The following is a 19,101-nucleotide window of genomic DNA, read 5'->3' as shown; positions in this document are numbered from 1 at the left end:
AATAATAAGAAGAGAAATAAGAAAGGAAACGAAAATGGAATAAAAAGGAAAAGAAGACAGAAAAATAAAAAAAGGGATAAAAGAAATAGAAACAGATAATGAAGAAAAGAAGCTAGTGCTATTGGGCCGTGCCTTACGAGAGTGACTACAGTGGAATTATCACTTGTGGTGAAGAGTAGAAAAACCAACTTGGACTCGGCGCCAGTAATGCCGACGAACACTGTAGGCACAGCGCCAGTAATGCCGACAGCCTCCATCGGCATATGTTGAGGTATGCCAACAGCTTTTCTATGCTGGCGGCTTGCCCTAGGCCGTCGGGGCACCTCCATAGGTGCCATCGGGATTTGGGCAAATTGCGGTAGTGACTGGTCGACTTGAGATGGTTGGCATCTCTAATCCTATTTTATGCATGTGTTATTAGAAATCATGATTGTTTTTTATGTAGTGAAAGTATTTTCATGAAAAATCTAATAGTACTACTTTGGTCTACAACAATCTGAATTATCATTGTATCTGTCAGTAGTCAAAACTATAAAAGCTTGACCGTATGCTTTCTAGAAGTCATCTAATTTCAAACTTTTATGATGCAGTCCATTTGCAGCTCCATTATCCGTATACGCTGCAAACATTTCTTTTCTAACTATTTATGATGTAAATTACAGTACTTGGCAGGAATAGAGATCCCAAACTACAGCGCTGCGTCCAGATGGCCACCGGACATGGATTTGCCCTGCGACTGTTCTCCAATCATACATCTTAATATTTCAGTCACTAGTCTCAGACTCTCGGTGACGGTAGCCTCCCAACTCCACTACCACGTAGACAGCCGAAATGTCAACACACTCCACGTACGTGGTAGACTTCCATTCCAAGAACCTGCATTATTCAGTTATCTTCTTCGACGATACTCCGTAGAACATACCAGGATGCTGTGCTCGTCAAAGCATTTTTTGCGTGTAGACCAAGGTTCCATGCAAGTACTTGCCCGCTTAGCAGCTTAAATAGTCTGCCTATGTGGTTACTACACTAGATTTTTCAGACCGCTCAGTCTTTTTTTTTTTTTGCGGAAAAGACTGCTCAGTCGATGGATCGGTCAGCTCTCACCTGCTGCACGGCGGTGCTGATCCTTCTGATCCTGCCGTTGTCTGCGTCGGAAGACTAGCTTGTTTCTGGCGAGCCGGTCTCTCCCGGCAAGACCATCGTCTCCGACGATGATGGCTTTGCCTTAGGCTTCTTCGCCCCTTCCAACTCCAGCCAAGTTGTAGCTTGGCTTATGGTACAACGATATTCCCGAGCACACTGTGGTGTGGGTTGCCAACCGAGAAATCCCGGACACCAACAGCACAATACCAATGCTCTCACTCACCAACACATCCAATCTTATTTTGTCTCATGGTGGCGGCCGTGTCCTTTGGATGACGAGAAACGATTATGGCGCTGGCCCGAGCTCGTCTCCCGGTCTCGGTGCTTATGAACACCGGCAACCTCGTCATTCGGTCGTCGAATGGCACCACACTGGGGCAGAGCTTTGGCGACCTCACCGACACGCTCCTCTCGGGCATGAAGGTTCGGATCAGGTACAATCCTGGCGACTACCAGCGACTTGTGTCTCGGAAGGCCACCGATGACCCCTCACCAGGCCGATTCTCCTTCGGCGGTGAAACGAACACATTCCCTCCAGGTATTCCTCTCGGATGGAGCATGCCCGGTGGTCCGTATCCCTCCATGGATCGGGTACCAAGTGAGGTGCGAACATCTATACCAACAGGCGAATACCAGCACAGATATCATCACCTACCCGACTGTAGTAGACAACAACGAGGAGATCTACTTCACCTACCTTGTCTCTGATGGCGGCCCACACACTAGGTATATGCTAACATACTCTGGAAGTGGCCATCCACCGAATGCAACTACTATGGCTACTGCGGCCCAAATGGCTAGTGCGATGAGACGGCCGCGCCCATCCCGAGTTGTAAATGCCTCAACGGCTTTGAGCCAGTAAGCATAGAGGAGTGGAATAGTGGCAAGTTCTTGGCGGGATGCCAACGGAAGGAGCCATTGCGTGGGTGCAGTGATAGCTTCCTAGCCTTGCCAGGGATGAAGTCACCAGATAGGTTCATGGTTGTTGGAGGGAATAAAAGCACACTCGGGGAGTGTAAATTAGAGTGCAGCCGCAACTGCTCCTGTGTGGCATATAAATATGCCAACCTGAGCAGTAGTAGGTATGGGAGAGACGTGACAAGGTGCTTGCTATGGGTGGGGGAGTTGGTTGACACTGGCAAGTTTGGCACGACACTTTCGGTTGCCAGTGATACACTCTATCTCCGACTTGCAGGCTTGGATGGAGCAAATGGTACCAAATCTATCCATGCACTAGTTCTCTCAAATACTTCACTTTCATGGTTTGTCTTTTTTATGCTAAGTATGTACTACACAGGGATGAGGGCAAAGAGCAATATTGTGAGGATTGTGTTGCCAGTTCTAGGAAGTGGTGTTTTGGTACTTAGCATTTGCTTCGCATGGAGAATACTCAAAGGTAAATTCACCCCCTCTCCCTAGCTAGATAATACATTTGAATACATCATCTTACAATGTACTCCCTCCGTCCGAAAATATTTGTCATCAAAATGGACAAAAATGGGTGTATTTAGAACTAAAATACATCTAGATACATCCCATTTTATTCATTTTGATGACAAGTATTTCCGGATAGAGGGAGTATGTATTATTGTACTTTATCCTTGGGCTTCAAAATCTTGAATCTACAAAAGCTAGAGCAAATAAACCCTTAGGTGAGTTTAAGCTTGCTTGGAGTCCACATGCTAGAGAAACTAGACTCGGCTTCGACTGGCTACACGAAACAAGAGCGATAGATGATCAATACGTTATGCACTAAAGGACATATGTCTCTGATTATATCTGTGCTCACATGGTGGGATTAATGAGGGGTGAAGAGGGAAGGCTAGATGATTTACATCTCATGTGCCAAGCCGTCGCCATATTGTTAGATCTCTCTTTTTCCTTGTGAAAAAAGTGCCCCATGGGTTGTTTACTCTTGTTTTTTGTGAGCTTATACATGCAATAGTAAACGAACATCAAAGATATTGGTGGTCAAACGATAACCAGACACCACTCCAAAAGAGCTTGGATTCTATCCTTTTATGAAACATTTGAGCCAAGGGACAGTCGTATACAATTTCTACGGGATTTGGCCTCCCAAAAGAGTAAGGATGGGATACTACTCATCGAACGCAAAGGCAGATGGGGCCTTGAGTGCAATAGTCACCTGTCAAGCAAAGACAAAATTCTGCCTTAGTGATCAACGGTGCCAAGAGCATGGGCAATTGCTCAATAGGTAAAAGTTGCGTATAAGAGGCCGACACCCCCCCCCCCCCCTGATTTGACATGTACGGGAAGTTTGGCACTTCCTTGTCCGACTCTTATAGAACTTTTTATTTTTGCCATGTTCATATGTTTATTAGATAAAAATGACTATAATATTGTGGGAGCAAGCCAGAACAAAAAATGGAGAAAATACACGAATGTAACATTCAACGGTATGAGTACCTTTCACGAACTTTGGGAAGGAAACACTCTCCATGAACATGAATTTCCATTTGCCAGACAATTCCCCAAGCGACAGACAATTTCTCTAAAACATGTATGATTGGACAAGGAGGTTTTGGCAAAGTATACAAGGTAACTCGTTTGTCAACTACCTATTATGTATTCTAAAATCGTTAGAATTTTTTGGTTTGTCTAACAAAATTAAATCAATATTTTACCTTAAAATTCTCTAGGGAATGTTGGGTGGTCAAGAAGTTGCTATCAAGAGGCTAAGTAAGGATTCTCAACAAGGAACAGAGGAGTTTAAGAATGAAGTTATTCTAATTGCCAAATTACAGCATAGAAACTTGGTACGACTTCTTGGGTGTTGTGGGGAGCGGGATGAAAAGTTGCTGATTTATGAGTATCTACCTAACAAGAGCCTAGATGCTACCCTTTTTGGTGCATATTACGGAAACACAACATAATTCCCTTAAACAGCTAAAAATTTGTTTTATTTTTCTTACGTCTGCTTCTCCTTACAGATGATTCAAGTAAAATGTTGTTGGATTGGGCAACACGATTTAATATCATTAAAGGGGTCGCTAGGGGACTTCTCTACCTCCACTAGGATTCAAGACTATCTATAATTCACCGAGATCTCAAAGCTGGAAATGTTTTCCTAGATGTGGATATGAAACCTAAAGTAGCAGATTTTGGTATGGCGGGGATCTTTGGTGATAATCAACAAAATGCAAATACTCAACGCGTTGTCGGAACATAGTGAGTACAATGGAAAACTAATGTTAATTCTGAATAATTAACCTCCCATTTAATAACTAATATAATTGATCAACAGTGGTTACATGGCTCATGAGTATGCAATGGAAGGTGTTTTCTCTACCAGTCTGACGTCTACAGCTTTGGCGTGTTACTGCTGGAGGTTGTCACTGGAATACGAAGAAGCTCCTATAGTGAAACCATGGGCTTCCCTAGTCTCACTGTCTATGTGAGTATGCGCAAGGCTTATCTCGTGTTCTATTATTTAATGCAAGTGGACCAATTTTTGAAGTGTTTTTAGTTTGGCAAACAAATTAATAGTTATATGTTCTTGGTTTTTCCAGTCATGGAATCTGTGGAAGGAAGGGAAGACCGATGATTTGTTGGACCACTGGTAGAAAAAGGGTCTGTTGTCCCGGTTCATAAGGGCCTTTTGTCCCGGTTTCTGAACCGGGACTAAAGGGTCGGTACTAATGCCCTGCCCTTTAGTTCTGGTTCAATCCAGAACCGGGATTGATGGGCCTCCACGTGGCCTGTGCGCGGAGCCCAGGCAGGAGACCCTTTGGTCCCGGTTGGTGGCACCAACCGGGACCAATAGGCATCCACGCGTCAGCATTTCTGTGGCTGGGGTTTTTTTTGAAAGGGGGGGGTTGGGGGTTTTGGGGGTTTTGGGGGGGTTAATTTAGGTGTTTCATATATTGTGTTAGCTAGCTATAATTAATAGAGAGAAGTGTCCTCTCTTATGTCCGTGCTTGGTCGACGCTACGTACTATACATACGTATAGAGAGGACTAGACACGCTAGCTAGCTAGTAAGCAAACGAAGGAAACAGAAGATCGTCATGAACATATATGCATACAGAGAGAAGTGATATCGACCACCTCTCCTTCTCTGAGAGATTGGTCGAACAACAAGTTCTAGTATATCTATCCGACACTACCGGCTACATATATACAATAATTATCTTTTACAAATATAATCATACGGACTCATGGTCCACATAGTATTCTCCGTCTTCAGCGATCACGTGGTCAAGAAAGAATGCCGCCAATTCCTCTTGAATTGCTCGCATGCGAGCTGGTGCTAGGAGTTCATTCCGCTTCCGAAACACCTAATTTGAAGAAGGGGGTCAATACATATATATATGAATGAATGAAACTCAACACAAATGATGGTAATAAAATAAAATTGTGAATGTTGTTATTTACGTACTTCATATTGTTCGTCAGTGTAGCCCTGCTCACAGGTCGTGTGGCGGATGGACTCGCAAACGTAGTATCCACAGAAATCATTCCCTTTTTCCTGCCACAACCACTTTACAAGAAATAGAGGTCAATCAAACTGATAAGCAAGAATGCCAAATCAATAAGAGATGCGCGGAACATGCTACTATAGTACTTACTTTCGGGTGTCTAAATTGCAGCTTCTTCGGGAGTCCTGGAGCTTTTTTGGAGAATTTTTTCCAAACTCTGCCAGACAAAGAAAACAATTACTTGATATATCAGGAAATGAACAAAGTTGCTGATATGGTGGATTTAACTTACTTCTCGAGCATTTGAGTCATGTCCGCATAGTCCTGGGGATCTTTTCGTTTTGAGTCTAAGACAGTTACTAGTCCCTGCTCAAGCTTAATCTCTAGAAGAATATAGTGGTAACTGCACACACATGCATAACTCATCAATTACATTACTATAACCTTGACTAATATATATATATATATATATATAAGGGAAACAGAATACGCACAAGACAGTAACACTCACTTGAAGTTGTAAGGAAAGAGTATTATATCTTTGTTTTCATTTATTACCGACGATCGTAGCAAGTTGGCCTCGGTATCCGCGGCATGAAATTTAATCTGAGTTGCATCTATGAGATATGTGTTAATGAACCCAATATCACCGACTTGTCTTTTCTTCAATTCGGCGATCTTCAATCTGCATAATATAGTGAGGATGATTATAAATACATGCAATGAAAGAGCTGAGCTATATAGAGAGACTTAATGACAGAAGTAGTAGTACTTACAGACAGTAGCAGGTGACCATTGTTTTATCGAGGGCCAATTGATTGAAAAACTAAAAGAACTCCTCAAATGGAATAGGCAACAGTTCAATTCCAACGAGGTCATGCTCCTTTTTAACTTTCACATACAAAGTACTCCTCCCCCAGAGTCTCTGCAGATTTTCAAGTACCAATCATGCAATCTTCGCGTCATCGTTGATTGAGATCTTTCATCTTTGACGAGAGGCTTCCCGTACTCGTATCTTTGTATCCTCACCTTCATGGGTTCATAATGTACATCGTCGGGCAGGTAATCGGCAAGATTGCTATAACCGGGCACCATCCTCAGATCATTAGCGACGTTGTCGCTAGGCACCTTGAGCGGGGGGCACGATTGCTTCGCTTGTTCGCCAAGCTGGGCAATTTGTTTCCCAACTCGTCGTTCTTTCAGCCTTTGATCACTGACAGTACTTCCCGACCGCTCCGCTTCGGCAAATTCCTTTCCAATAATGCGCTCATAGTTTCCTTTCGGCGGAGACTTGAGTGGTTTTGTCAGGGCAGTCAGAGTGCGCTTCGCTTTCACCAGATCTACCTTCTCCTCCAGAGGTGGATGTATCTTTGCTTTCAACCCTTGAAACCAGTCATCCACTTCGGTTCACGCGATCTTCGCGTTCTCCTCCGGGGTCCTCTCATATGGTAACTTCTCTGGAGTCTTCAGAGAAGGACCGAATCTGTATGTCCTCCCGCCTCTGGCTGTACTGCTAGACGCCGGCCGAGCAGACGGAGCGACTGTCTTCTTTACTTGCTTACGAGGCGGAGGAGAAGGACTACGACGCGCCGGAGCAACCGGAGCGGCGGCAGGTCTCTTCCGCCCTTGCTGACGAGGCGGAGAAGGAGGAGGCTGGCTGCTCGGGCGCGTCGGCGCAGGCGGAGAAGGAGGCGGAGTGCCGCCACGCGCCGGAGAAGGAGCCGGTCGAGTGCCCTGATCGTCACTCGCCGGAGGAGGTGGTGGTGGAGGAGGCGGAGTGCCCTGGCTCGCCGGAGGAGGAGGCGGTGGAGGAGGCGGAGTGCCCTGACTTGCCGGAGGAGGAGGAGGAGGAGGCGGAGGCGTCCAGTTCGGAAGGTTGATGAGCTCCGTCCGCCATAGGCATGGAGTCTTCAGAGCAGACCCTAGCCTAGTCTCCCCTTCACCGGTAGGGTGGTCAAGCTGGAGGTCCTCAAATCCCTCCATTATTTCATCCACCATCACTCTAGCATATCCTTCTGGAATCGGCCGGCAGTGAAAAGTTGCGCCGGGTTCAGTAGGATAAACAGAGCCAACAGCCGCCTTGACCTTCAAATTCATCCATTGCGTCATAAGGTGGCAATTTTGAGACTCCGTGATAGCATCCACGGGATAGCTGGCAGGAGCCGTCAAGGCATGCTCCGGCTGAAGCAGCTCGGTGGAAGCCACGCTGCTTCTGTGCTGAGATGGCGGGGTAGCTTCGGGGGAAGCTTCGGCAGTACGTTTGCTGCGATTTGCTTCTCGTTCCTCTATCGCGTCTACCTTGCTTGCAGCGCCTGCATTTGGGTCTGCTACACTTTTTTCTCCTCTCATGGGATTTGTAACCGCCTGCGTCCAGAAACCCAACCTTCCACGGAATGGAGCCTGGCATGCCTCGTGTCCGTCCTGGGTGCTCAGGATTCCCGAGGGCCATTGTGAGCTCGTCGTTCTCTCTGTTTGGAAAGAACTTCCCTTGCTGCGCTGCTTCGATATACTGCTTAAGCTTCCTGACTGGTATGTCCATTTGATCGTTCGTCCAAATGCACTTCCCTGTTACAGGGTCCAAGGTTCCGCCAGCCCCGAAGAACCAAGTCCGGCAATGGTGTGGCCAGTTAATTGTCTCTGGTTCGATCCCTTTATCAACCAGATCATTCTCAGTCTTGGACCACTTAGGCCGGGCTACGAGGTAGCCACCTGACCCCGTGCGATGGTGATGCTTCTTCTTCGCAGCATTTTGCTTGTTTGTCGCCGATATCTTCTTACTCTTTTCCGATGTCTTGTGGGCCACAAATGCGGGCCAGTGATCTCTGATCTTCTCATATCTGCCCTTGAATTCCGGTGTCTCTTTATTTTCGACAAACTTATTCAGCTCTTTCTTCCACCTCCTGAATAGTTCTGTCATCCTCTTAAGAGCAAAAGACTTGATTAATTGCTCTTTAACTGGCCTCTCTGGATCATCCTCTCGCGGTAGGGTGAAATTTGACTTCAGCTCACTCCAAAGATCATTTTTCTGCATATCATTGACATAAGACACCTCAGGGTCTTCTGTAGCCGGCTTTAACCATTGCTGGATGCTGATCGGGATCTTGTCCCTAACCAAAACCCCGCACTGAGCAACAAATGCGCTCTTTGTCCGGAGGGTTCAATCGGTTGGCCGTCGGGCGCGATTGCTATGATCTCAAACTTTTCATCCGAGCTCAACTTTTTCTTCGGGCCTCGTCTCTTTACCGAAGTTGTGCTCGATCCGGAGGGCTAGAAAAAAGAACAAAGACTTAATTAATATGTGTACATACCAAAACAATGAATGCATCAATTAGCTAGTCAACAGAAGCTTAACTAATATATATACCTGGCCGGACTCGGTTCGGTCACCGGAGACGTCATCACGGTCTCCTTCTTGCACCGGCATTGGGTCACCACAGCCGTCCTCACGGTCTCCTTCTTGCACCGGCATTAGGTCACCGGAGCCATCATAATCATAGCCAGCTACTTCCAGACCATCGGTGTCATTGAGAAACAACGAGCAGACAACATCACTTCCTCGTGCGATTATGTCCCCCAACAACTCTTCTTGTACTTCGTCTCCGGCGGTGTCCATAGTTTCTACAAATATTTACAACATGGCAATTATTATTCAAACATGACAGATGGATATATTAGTGGCAAACGTAGAACTAATATTAATTAGTGGCCTCGACGCTGCTTCTCTAGGGTTTTGGGTGGCCTCGACGCTGCTTCTCTAGGGTTTGAGGTGGCCTCAACAACGCTTCAAGGATAAAAAAAGAAGAGGAAGAAGAAAAAAAAGAGGAGAAGAAAGAATAGAGGAGTTAGAAGAAAGAATAGAGGAGTTTCTTACTCCTCTATTCTTTCTTCTCCTCTTTTTTTTCTTCTTCCTCTTCTTTTTTTATCGGGAACGAGGGTCGTCGAGGGTCACCGAGCAGTAGAGGAAACCCTAAATAGAAAGTATCGTGGGTGTGAGATACATGTGGCCGTCGGTGTTGGACACTACATCCACGTCCCACAAGTGACGTGGGCGTCGAAGCCCGCGCCACTTGTGGGACGTGGATGTAGTGTCCAACACCGACGGCCACATGTATCTCACACCGACGATACTTTCTATTTAGGGTTTCCTCTACTGCTCGGTGACCCTCGACGACCCTCGTTCCCGATAAAATAAAGAGAAAGAAGAAAAAAAAAAGAGAAGAAGAGGAAGAAAAAAAAGAGGAGAATCTTTCTTCTCCTCTTTTTTTCTTCTTCTTCTCTTTTTTTTTCTTCTTCTTCCTCTTTATTTTATCGGAAACGAGGGTCGTCGAGGGTCAGGGTCGCCGAACGGTAGAGGAAACCCTAAATAGCAGGTATCGTGGGTGTGAGATATATGTGGCCGTCGGTATCGGACACTACATCCACGTGCCACAAGTGACGTGGGCGTCGAAGCCCGCGCCACTTGTGGGACGTGGATGTAGTGTCCGACACCTACGGTACATGTATCTCACACCGACGATACTTTCTATTTAGGGTTTCTCCTCTACCGCTCCGCGACCCTTGACGACCCTCGTTCCCGATAAAATAAAGAGGAAGAAGAAGAAAAAAAAAAGAGGAGAAGAAAGAATAGAGGAGACTATTCTTTCTTCTCCTCTTTTTTTTCTTCCTCTTCTTTTTTTATCCTCTTCTTCCTCTCATGTTCGACGACCCTCGACACCTCGGCGACCCTAGACCCCCTCTCGACCCCCTCATGTCGAAGTTATCGGGTAGGGGGTATATCGACAACGACATACCCGATACATACATAGATACATATATGAACAAAATTAATATCTACTAATTAACAACCTAAATAAAAAAACTAATACATATAGGAAGAAGAAGAAAAAAGAAGAAGAAAGAATAGAGGAGAAGATCTCCTCTATTCTTTCTTCTCCTCTTTTTTTTCTTCTTCCTCTTCTTTTTTTATCCTTTTCCTCCTCTCATGTTCGATGACCCCCTCTCGACCCCCTCTCGACCGTCGACCCCCTCTCGACCCTCATATACAAAACATTTTTTTCCTTCTGTTCCTTCTTCCTAAATATATAAAACTTTTTTTTAAATGAAACTAACCTAAAATGTACTAAATCAGAGAACATATATAGATAAAAATTTTCTAATTAAAAATCTAACTTTTGCATATATGTATTTTTAAAACATCATTACAATTGAAAAAATACATACATACATACAAAAAACATGTAAAAAATACATACATACATATATGAACATACATCAAAAAATACGTATATCTAAAAAATACATACATACACATATATATGAAAATCTAAAAACATGTAAAAAATAGCATGTATAATAAAAAATGCACGGCGGTGGCGGGGGCGGCAGACGTGCGGTGCTCACAGAGGCGGCGACGTTCGGGGCAGGGGACGGCGGCACGGCGACGGCGACGGGGCAGGGGCGGCGCGCGTCGGGGCAGGGGACGGCGGCGCGCGGCGACGGTGTCGGCCGAGGGCGCGGGCGACGGCGTCGGGCGATGGCGCGGGCAACGGCAACTCGGGGCGCGGGCAACGGCGACGACTGGGGCGGCGGGCGGCGTTGGGGCGGCGGGCGGCGTTGGGGCAGCCTGGCGGCGTCGATGTGCTCGGCGTCGTCGGGGGGCAACTGCGAGGGAAATGTGAAATTTTCCTAGGTGCTGGCTTATATAGCAAAGGCATTGGTCACCGTTCGTGGCACAAACCGTGACCAACGCCCCCCTTTAGTCCCGGTTGGTGCCACCAACCGGGACCAAAGGCCTTGTGCGACTGCCGCGTCGAAAGTTTAGTCACACCTCGCTAGTTCAGAGGGGTGCGCAGTGGTTTATAAGCCCCACTGTCGCACCCCTGTCGAGCTTCTCTCCATTGCAGGCTTATGGGCCTAACTGTCACTGCTATGCCTGTGGGCCTACTGGGCCTCCTGCGGGCCTGAATCCTGGCCCTTTGATGGGTTTCTAGTCGTATTCAGGCCGTGGGGGCCCAGTAGGTGGCATTTTTTTGTTTTTTTGTTGCTTTATTTATTTTATTTTCTTTTGTTTTTTGCTTTTTTTAATTCTTTATGCTTTTAGTTTTAGAAAAATTATAAACTTTTTGTTAATGCCATTAGTTTTCAAATTTAAAAACACTTTTTTGTTTTTTGTTTTCTTTGTTGCTTTATTTATTTTATTTTGTTTCTACTTACAACAAAATACTTATTGTTGCTATTTTTTTCCAGTTTTTTGTTTTGTTTTCTGCATTATTTATTTTCTTTTGTTTTTTGCTTTATTTTTTTATTCTTTTTTGCTTTTAGTTTTAGAAAAATTATAAACTTTCTGATAGTGCCATTTTATTTTGTGATTAACTTTACTATAAAAATAGTTTTTTTCCTGTTTTTTTATTTGTTTTTTGCATTATTTATTTTCTTTTGTTTTTTGTTTTAATTTTTAATTCTGTTTGCTTTTAGGTTAGCAAAATTATAAACTTTCTGTTAGTGCCATTAGTTTTAGAAAAATTATAAATTTTCTGTTAGTACCATTAGTTTTCAAATTTGAATAGTTAAAATTTGAATTCTTTGAAAATTGTTTGAATCACAAGTTTGTGATTAACTTACTAAAAAATGAGAATAGATGCGCTTATAGAGAAAATTCAACCTAAATCCTAGTAAATTTCTATGAATTTCAGAGAAATTCACTATGAATTTAGGTTAAACTTTTCTCTATTAGGGCATCTATTTTCACTTTGAGAGGAGCTCAACAAGGCAGAGAGGGAAGGGCTTATAAATCGGTGTGAGCCCCCTTCGGTTGGCGACGTGGGACTAAACTCTGCCCGCAACGAGGACCAACCCTTTAGTCCCGGTTTGTGGCACAAACCGGGACTAATGGTCATGGGCCAGGGGCAAGGAGCAAAATTATAAACTTTCTGTTAGTGCCATTAGTTTTAGAAAGTTGAAAGTTGAAATTTGGCATGGGCCAGGGACTAATGGTCATGGTATTACGAGGGCCGAACCATAAGACATGAAAGCATTTCAAATGAACTCTGAAAAAGTTGAAAGTTGGCATGGTATCATAATTTCACCCACATAGCATGTGCATGTACAAAATGGACAATGGTAGCATGTTCGTGTGTTACAAAGTTGGCATGGTATCATCATAATAGTTGCGGGAGAAAGTCTTCACTTTTTCTTCGCTTGTGTCATTTGCTTATTGCGCCGTAACCATGGATAATCTTTATTGTTTATCAGGATGCTTGGGTCAGCCTTGACATTGAAGGGAGGAATTTCATGAAACTTTTCATAATCTTCAGACATGTCTGTTTTGCCATCCACTCCCAGGATGTCCCTTTTCCCTGAAAGAACTATGTGGCGCTTTGGCTCATCATATGATGTATTCGCTTCCTTATCTTTTCTTTTTCTTGGTTTGGTAGACATGTCCTTCACATAGATAACATGTGCCACATCATTGGCTAGGACGAACGGTTCGTCAGTGTACCCAAGATTTTTCAGATCCATTGTTGTCATTCCGTACTGTGGGTCTACCTGTACCCCGCCGCCTGACAGATTGACCCATTTGCACTTAAACAAAGGGACCTTAAAATCAGGTCCGTAGTCAAGTTCCCATATGTCCACTATGTAACCATAATACGTGTCCTTTCCTCTCTCGGTTGCTGCATCAAAGCGGACACCGCTGTTTTGATTGGTGCTCTTTTGATCTTGGGCGATCGTGTAAAATGTATTCCCATTTATCTCGTATCCTTTGTAAGTCAATACAGTCAAAGATGGTCCCCTGGACAACAAGTACAACTCATCACAAACAGTGTTGTCACCTCTGAGACGTGTTTCCAACCAACTTCTGAAAGTCCTGATGTGTTCACATGTAATCCAGTCGTCGCACTGCTCCGGGTGTTTGGAGCGCAGACTGTTCTTGTGTTCATCGATATACGGGGTCACCAAGGTAGAGTTCTGTAGAACTGTGTAGTGTGCTTGAGACCAAGAATATCCGTCCCTGCATATTATTGAGTCTCTTCCAAGAGTGCCTTTTCCAGTCATTCTCCCCTCATACCGCGATTTAGGGAGACCTATCTTCTTAAGGCCAGGAATGAAGTCAACACAAAACCCGATAACATCCTCTGTTTGATGGCCCATGGAGATGCTTCCTTCTGGCCTAGCGCGGTTACGGACATATTTCTTTAGGACTCCCATGAACCTCTCAAAGGGGAACATATTGTGTAGAAATACGGGCCCCAGGATGACAATCTCGTCGACTAGATGAACTAGGACGTGCGTAATGATATTGAAGAAGGATGGTGGGAACACCAGCTCAAAACTGACAAGACATTGTGCCACATCACTCCTTAGCCTTGGTACGATTTCTAGATCGATCACCTTCTGAGAGATTGCATTGAGGAATGCACATAGCTTCACAATGGCTAATCGGACGTTTTTCGGTAGAAGCCCCCTCAATGCAACCGGAAGCAGTTGCGTCATAATCACGTGGCAGTCATGAGACTTTAGGTTCTGAAACTTTTTCTCTGGCATATTTATTATTCCCTTTATATTCGACAAGAAGCCAGTCGTGACCTTCATACTGAGCAGGCATTCAAAGAAGATTTCTTTCTCTTCTTTCGTAAGAGCGTAGCTGGCAGGACCTTTATACTGCTTCAGAGGCATGCCATCTTTTTCGTGCAAACGTTGCAGGTCCCTCCCATGCCTCAGGTGTATCTTTTGTCTTCCCATACACGCCCAAGAAGCCTAGCAGGTTCACGCAAAGGTTCTTCGTCACGTGCATCACGTCGATTGAAGAGCGGACCTCTAGGTATTTCCAGTAGGGTAGGTCCCAAAATATAGATTTCTTCTTCCACATGGGTGTGTGTCCCTCAGCGTCATTCGGAACAGCTAGTCCACTGGGACCCTTTCCAAAGATTACGTAGTGTAAATCATTGACCATAGCAAGTACGTGATCACCGGTACGCATGGCGGGCTTCTTCCGGTGACCTGCCTCGCCTTTGAAATGCTTGCCTTTCTTTCGATATTGATGGTTGGTCGGAAGAAATCGACGATGGCCCAGGTACACATTCTTCCTGCATTTGTCCAGGTATATACTTTCAGTGTCATCTAAACAGTGCGTGCATGCGTGGTATCCTTTGTTTGTCTGTCCTGAAAGGTTACTGAGAGCGGGCCAATCGTTGATGGTCACGAACAGCAACGCCTTAAGATTAAATTCCTCCTGTCTGTGCTCATCCCACGTACGTACACCATTTCCATTCCACAGCTGTAAAAGTTCTTCAACTAATGGCCTTAGGTACACATCAATTTCGTTGCCGGGTTGCTTAGGGCCTTGGATGAGAACTGGCATCATAATGAACTTCCGCTTCATGCACATCCAAGGAGGAAGGTTATACATACATAGAGTCACGGGCCAGGTGCTGTGATTGCTGCTCTGCTCCCCGAAAGGATTAATGCCATCCGCGCTTAAAGCAAACCATATATTCCTTGGGTCCTTTGCAAACTCATCCCAGTACTTTCTCTTGATTTTTCTCCACTGCGACCCGTCAGCGGGTGCTCTCAACTTCCCATCTTTCTTTTGGTTCTCACTGTGCCATCGCATCAACTTGGCATGCTCTTCGTTTCTGAATAGACGTTTCAACTGTGGTATTATAGGAGCATACCACATCACCTTCGCAGGAACCCTCTTCCTGGGGGGCTCGCCGTCAACATCACCAGGGTCATCTCGTCTGATCTTATACCGCAATGCACCGCATACCGGGCATTCGTTCAGATCCTTGTATGCACCGTGGTAGAGGATGCAGTCATTAGGGCATGCATGTATCTTCTCCACCTCCAATCCTAGAGGGCATACGACCTTCTTTGCTGTGTATGTACTGTCGGGCAATTCGTTATCCTTTGGAAGCTTCTTCTTCAATATTTTCAGTAGCTTCTCAAATCCTTTGTTCGCCACAACATTCTCTGCCTTCCACTGCAGCAATTCCAGTACGGTACCGAGCTTTGTGTTGCCATCTTCGCAATTGGGGTATAACCCTTTTTTGTGATCCTCTAACACGCGATCGAACTTCAGCTTCTCCTTTTGACTTTTGCATTGCGTCCTTGCATCGACAATGACCCGGCGGAGATCATCATCATCGGGCACATCGTCTGGTTCCTCTTGATCTTCAGCAGCTTCACCCGTTGCAGCATCATTGGGCACATCGTCTGGTTCCTCTTGATCTTCACCAGCTCCCCCCGTTGCAGCATCACCGTATTGAGGGGGCACATAGTTGTCATCGTACTCTTCTTCTTTGCCGTCTTCCATCATAACCCCTATTTCTCCGTGCCTCGTCCAAACATTATAGTGTGGCATGAAACCCTTGTAAAGCAGGTGGGAGTGAAGGATTTTCCGGTTAGAGTAAGACCTCGTATTCCCACATTCAGTGCATGGACAACACATAAAACCATTCTGCTTGTTTGCCTCAGCCGCATCGAGAAACTCATGCACGCCCTTAATGTACTCGCAGGTGTGTCTGTCACCGTACATCCATTGCCGGTTCATCTGCGTGCATTATATATAATTAAGTGTCCAAATTAATAGAAGTTCATCATCATATTAAAACCAAAGTGCATACATAGTTCTCATCTAACAACATATAGCTCTCCAGAGCATCTAATTAATTAAACCATACATTGAAACTATGTAAAACATTTCAATGCAAAAACAAATGCGATCATCATCGCAACCAAGGTAACAATTGATCCAACGGCATAATGATACCAAGCCTCGGTATGAATGTCATATTTTCTAATCTTTCTAATTTTCAAGCGCATTGCATCCATCTAGATCTTGTGATCATCGATGACATCCGCAACATGCAACACCAATATCATCTTCTCCTCCTCAATTTTTTTTATTTTTTCCTTCAACAAATTGTTTTCTTTTTCAACTAAATTTAACCTCTCGACAATAGGGTCGGTTGGCATTTTCGATTCACATACATCCTATATAAATAAAATCTATGTCACGTTGGTCGGCATAATTTTCATAAACAATAAATGAACCAATAGTTATAAAGATAATATATATATACCACATCCGAATCATAGACAGGACGAGGGCCGACGGGGGCGGATACCAAAACCATCGCACTATATAAGATGCAATAATAAAAGTAAGAAAATAATACAAGTATCTATGTAAACATACAAGTAAGAATATTTTTTCTTTCAGAAAGAAGATAAGAACAAGAGGCTCACCACGGTGGTGCCGGCGATGAGCTCGGCGCGGGTGATCGACGGCGGTGAAGACAGGGACGGGGCGTGACGGACCGCTAAACCTAGACAAATATTATGGAAAATGGAGCTTGGAGGTCGAGTTTGGAGAGGAGAAAGCTTAAGTAGTGTGGCTCGGGCATTCCATCGAACACCTTGTGTGCATAGGAGGTGAGCTAGAGCACCACCAAACCATCTCCCCCTCGGCCAGAGAAAAACAGAGCACTGGGGTGCTCTGCTCGCGAGCGAGGGGTATATATAGGCACCTCATTGGTCCCGGTTGGTGACATGAGCCGGGACTAAAGGGGAGCCTTTGGTCCCGGTTCAAGACACCAACCGGGACCAATGGTGGTGGGCCAGGAGCGAGGCCCATTGGTCCCGGTTCATCCCACCAACCGGGACCAAAAGGTCCAGATGAACCGGGACCAGTGGCCCACGTGGCCCGGCCGGCCCCCTGGGCTCACGAACCGGGACCAATGCCCACATTGGTCCCGGTTCTGGACTGAACCGGGACTAATGGGCTGACCCGGCCTGGACCAAAGCCCTGTTTTCTACTAGTGGACTCAGCTATTATGGATACTTGTTCACCGGATGAAGTTTTTCTTTGTGTCCATGTAGGACTCTTGTGTGTCCAGGAGAACCCAGCTGACAGACCACGTATGTCATATGTTGTGTTCGTCCTAGAGAATGGAAGCACCACACTTCCAACCCCGAATCGCCCCGCCTACTTTGCACGACAAAGTTCTCATATTGAGCAAATCAGAAATTATTTTCAAACTTCTGTGAATAGGTTTACACTTACGGAGATAGAGGGGCGATGAGATAATATTTGTTTTATTTCTAGATATATTGAAATATTCTTGGAACATCAACTTCATATGTAGTGCACACCATACACATTTTGGAAAAAAAATGTATTGCACACTATCAAAAGGATTATGCTTTGTTTAGAAGTCATTACCAATGAATGTGTTTCTATTCTGGTTTTGGCATCGACAGCAGTCTCGGTAGGAAAAACAAGATAGTAAGATGTACCAAAAGTACAATTCAATATGTGAAGAAAAAGAAATTCAATGAGAGTGACTATACATCGGATATACGTAATTTTGTGGTGCTCCAAACAAAGGTGCTCAGGCACTGACACACACACACAAAATCAAGGTGCACCATCCTGTAGAAGTAAGGCAAGCATGTTGACTGCCGTAAGTGCATGTGTTCGCATGCAGCTTTGGAGTCTGCGAGCCATTCAGAATGAACATCCAGTGAATTTCCATCTGATCATCAGAAGCAACTCTGAAAAGGTAACACAAAGCCTGGTTCGAACACTTCATTCGAATTCACAAAGGGGACACAGTAATAAAATGGTGATGTACACAGATTAACTACAATTGTTAAACCACAGTAGATTGATGCTTCTACGGAAATTCGAAGATCGCGAGCACAAATCTTCATCGCAAACACGCACTTAACATGACAGATTTTGATCATTGATTAGAGGTTCACTTTGGTTTTGGCGTGGTAAGTTTACCTGCCACTCTGGCGTGTCAACTCTCGGTCACATCCTCGTGCCAGAAGCAGAAAATCAACTATAGTTGTCGGCCAACAAGATCACATACAGAGAGGACTGCATATGTTTCCATCTCCCAATACGCCAGCACACTGTCCAAAAAGCAGATACAATGATAGAGAGAGCAAATCGTCAAGGCCACACCAAAGCTGGGTTTAAAGATCAAATTCCTCTTACTCGTTTAAGTACTAGCTAGATTTAGAGGGTATACATATCACAGTTTGCAATTTAAGAAAATGATTTTATTTCTAGCAAGATCCAACGCATCGGGGCCATAGCCCATAGCAGCCGGGCCGGTATCGCTTAATATTTCAGTCGCTAGCCTGACTGGTAAGCAAGTGACGATGGCATCCCAACTCCGACTTGAACAGCTGAGATGTCGACTCCATCCAACGCAAACTTAACCACTCCATGTTAATCTACCACATATAACTCCAAAAATCTTTGCATCATTAAATCATCTTATTCGACATGTGGATAGATGCTGGAACAAGTCGTCAGAGCATTTTTATTTTTTTTGCTTGTGACCCAAGGCTCGATGCAAGCTAATCATGGTGCGGCATCAATAGCCTACTGGCTAGAGATTGATTGGCCATTGAACATGCCCTACGACTGGCTTGTCCCTGGCAAGCCAATCTCTAGTGGAACCATCATCATTGTTAGAGTTGTGTCGAATATCGTGTACAAG

The 19,101-nt window shown here is 44.9% G+C and overlaps 1 pseudogene; it reads left to right on the top strand.

Annotated features, from left to right (window-relative positions):
- Positions 1 to 1,084: 1,084 nt before the first annotated feature.
- LOC125556565 lies at positions 1,085 to 17,667 on the top strand (annotated as a pseudogene).
- Positions 17,668 to 19,101: the final 1,434 nt, after the last annotated feature.

This window comes from Triticum urartu, chromosome 5, assembly GCF_003073215.2.
Source record: "Triticum urartu cultivar G1812 chromosome 5, Tu2.1, whole genome shotgun sequence".
NCBI classification, from domain to species: Eukaryota; Viridiplantae; Streptophyta; class Magnoliopsida; order Poales; family Poaceae; genus Triticum; species Triticum urartu.
Note: the sequence above shows the minus strand (reverse complement) of the source record. Positions and strands in the feature narration are given on the sequence as shown.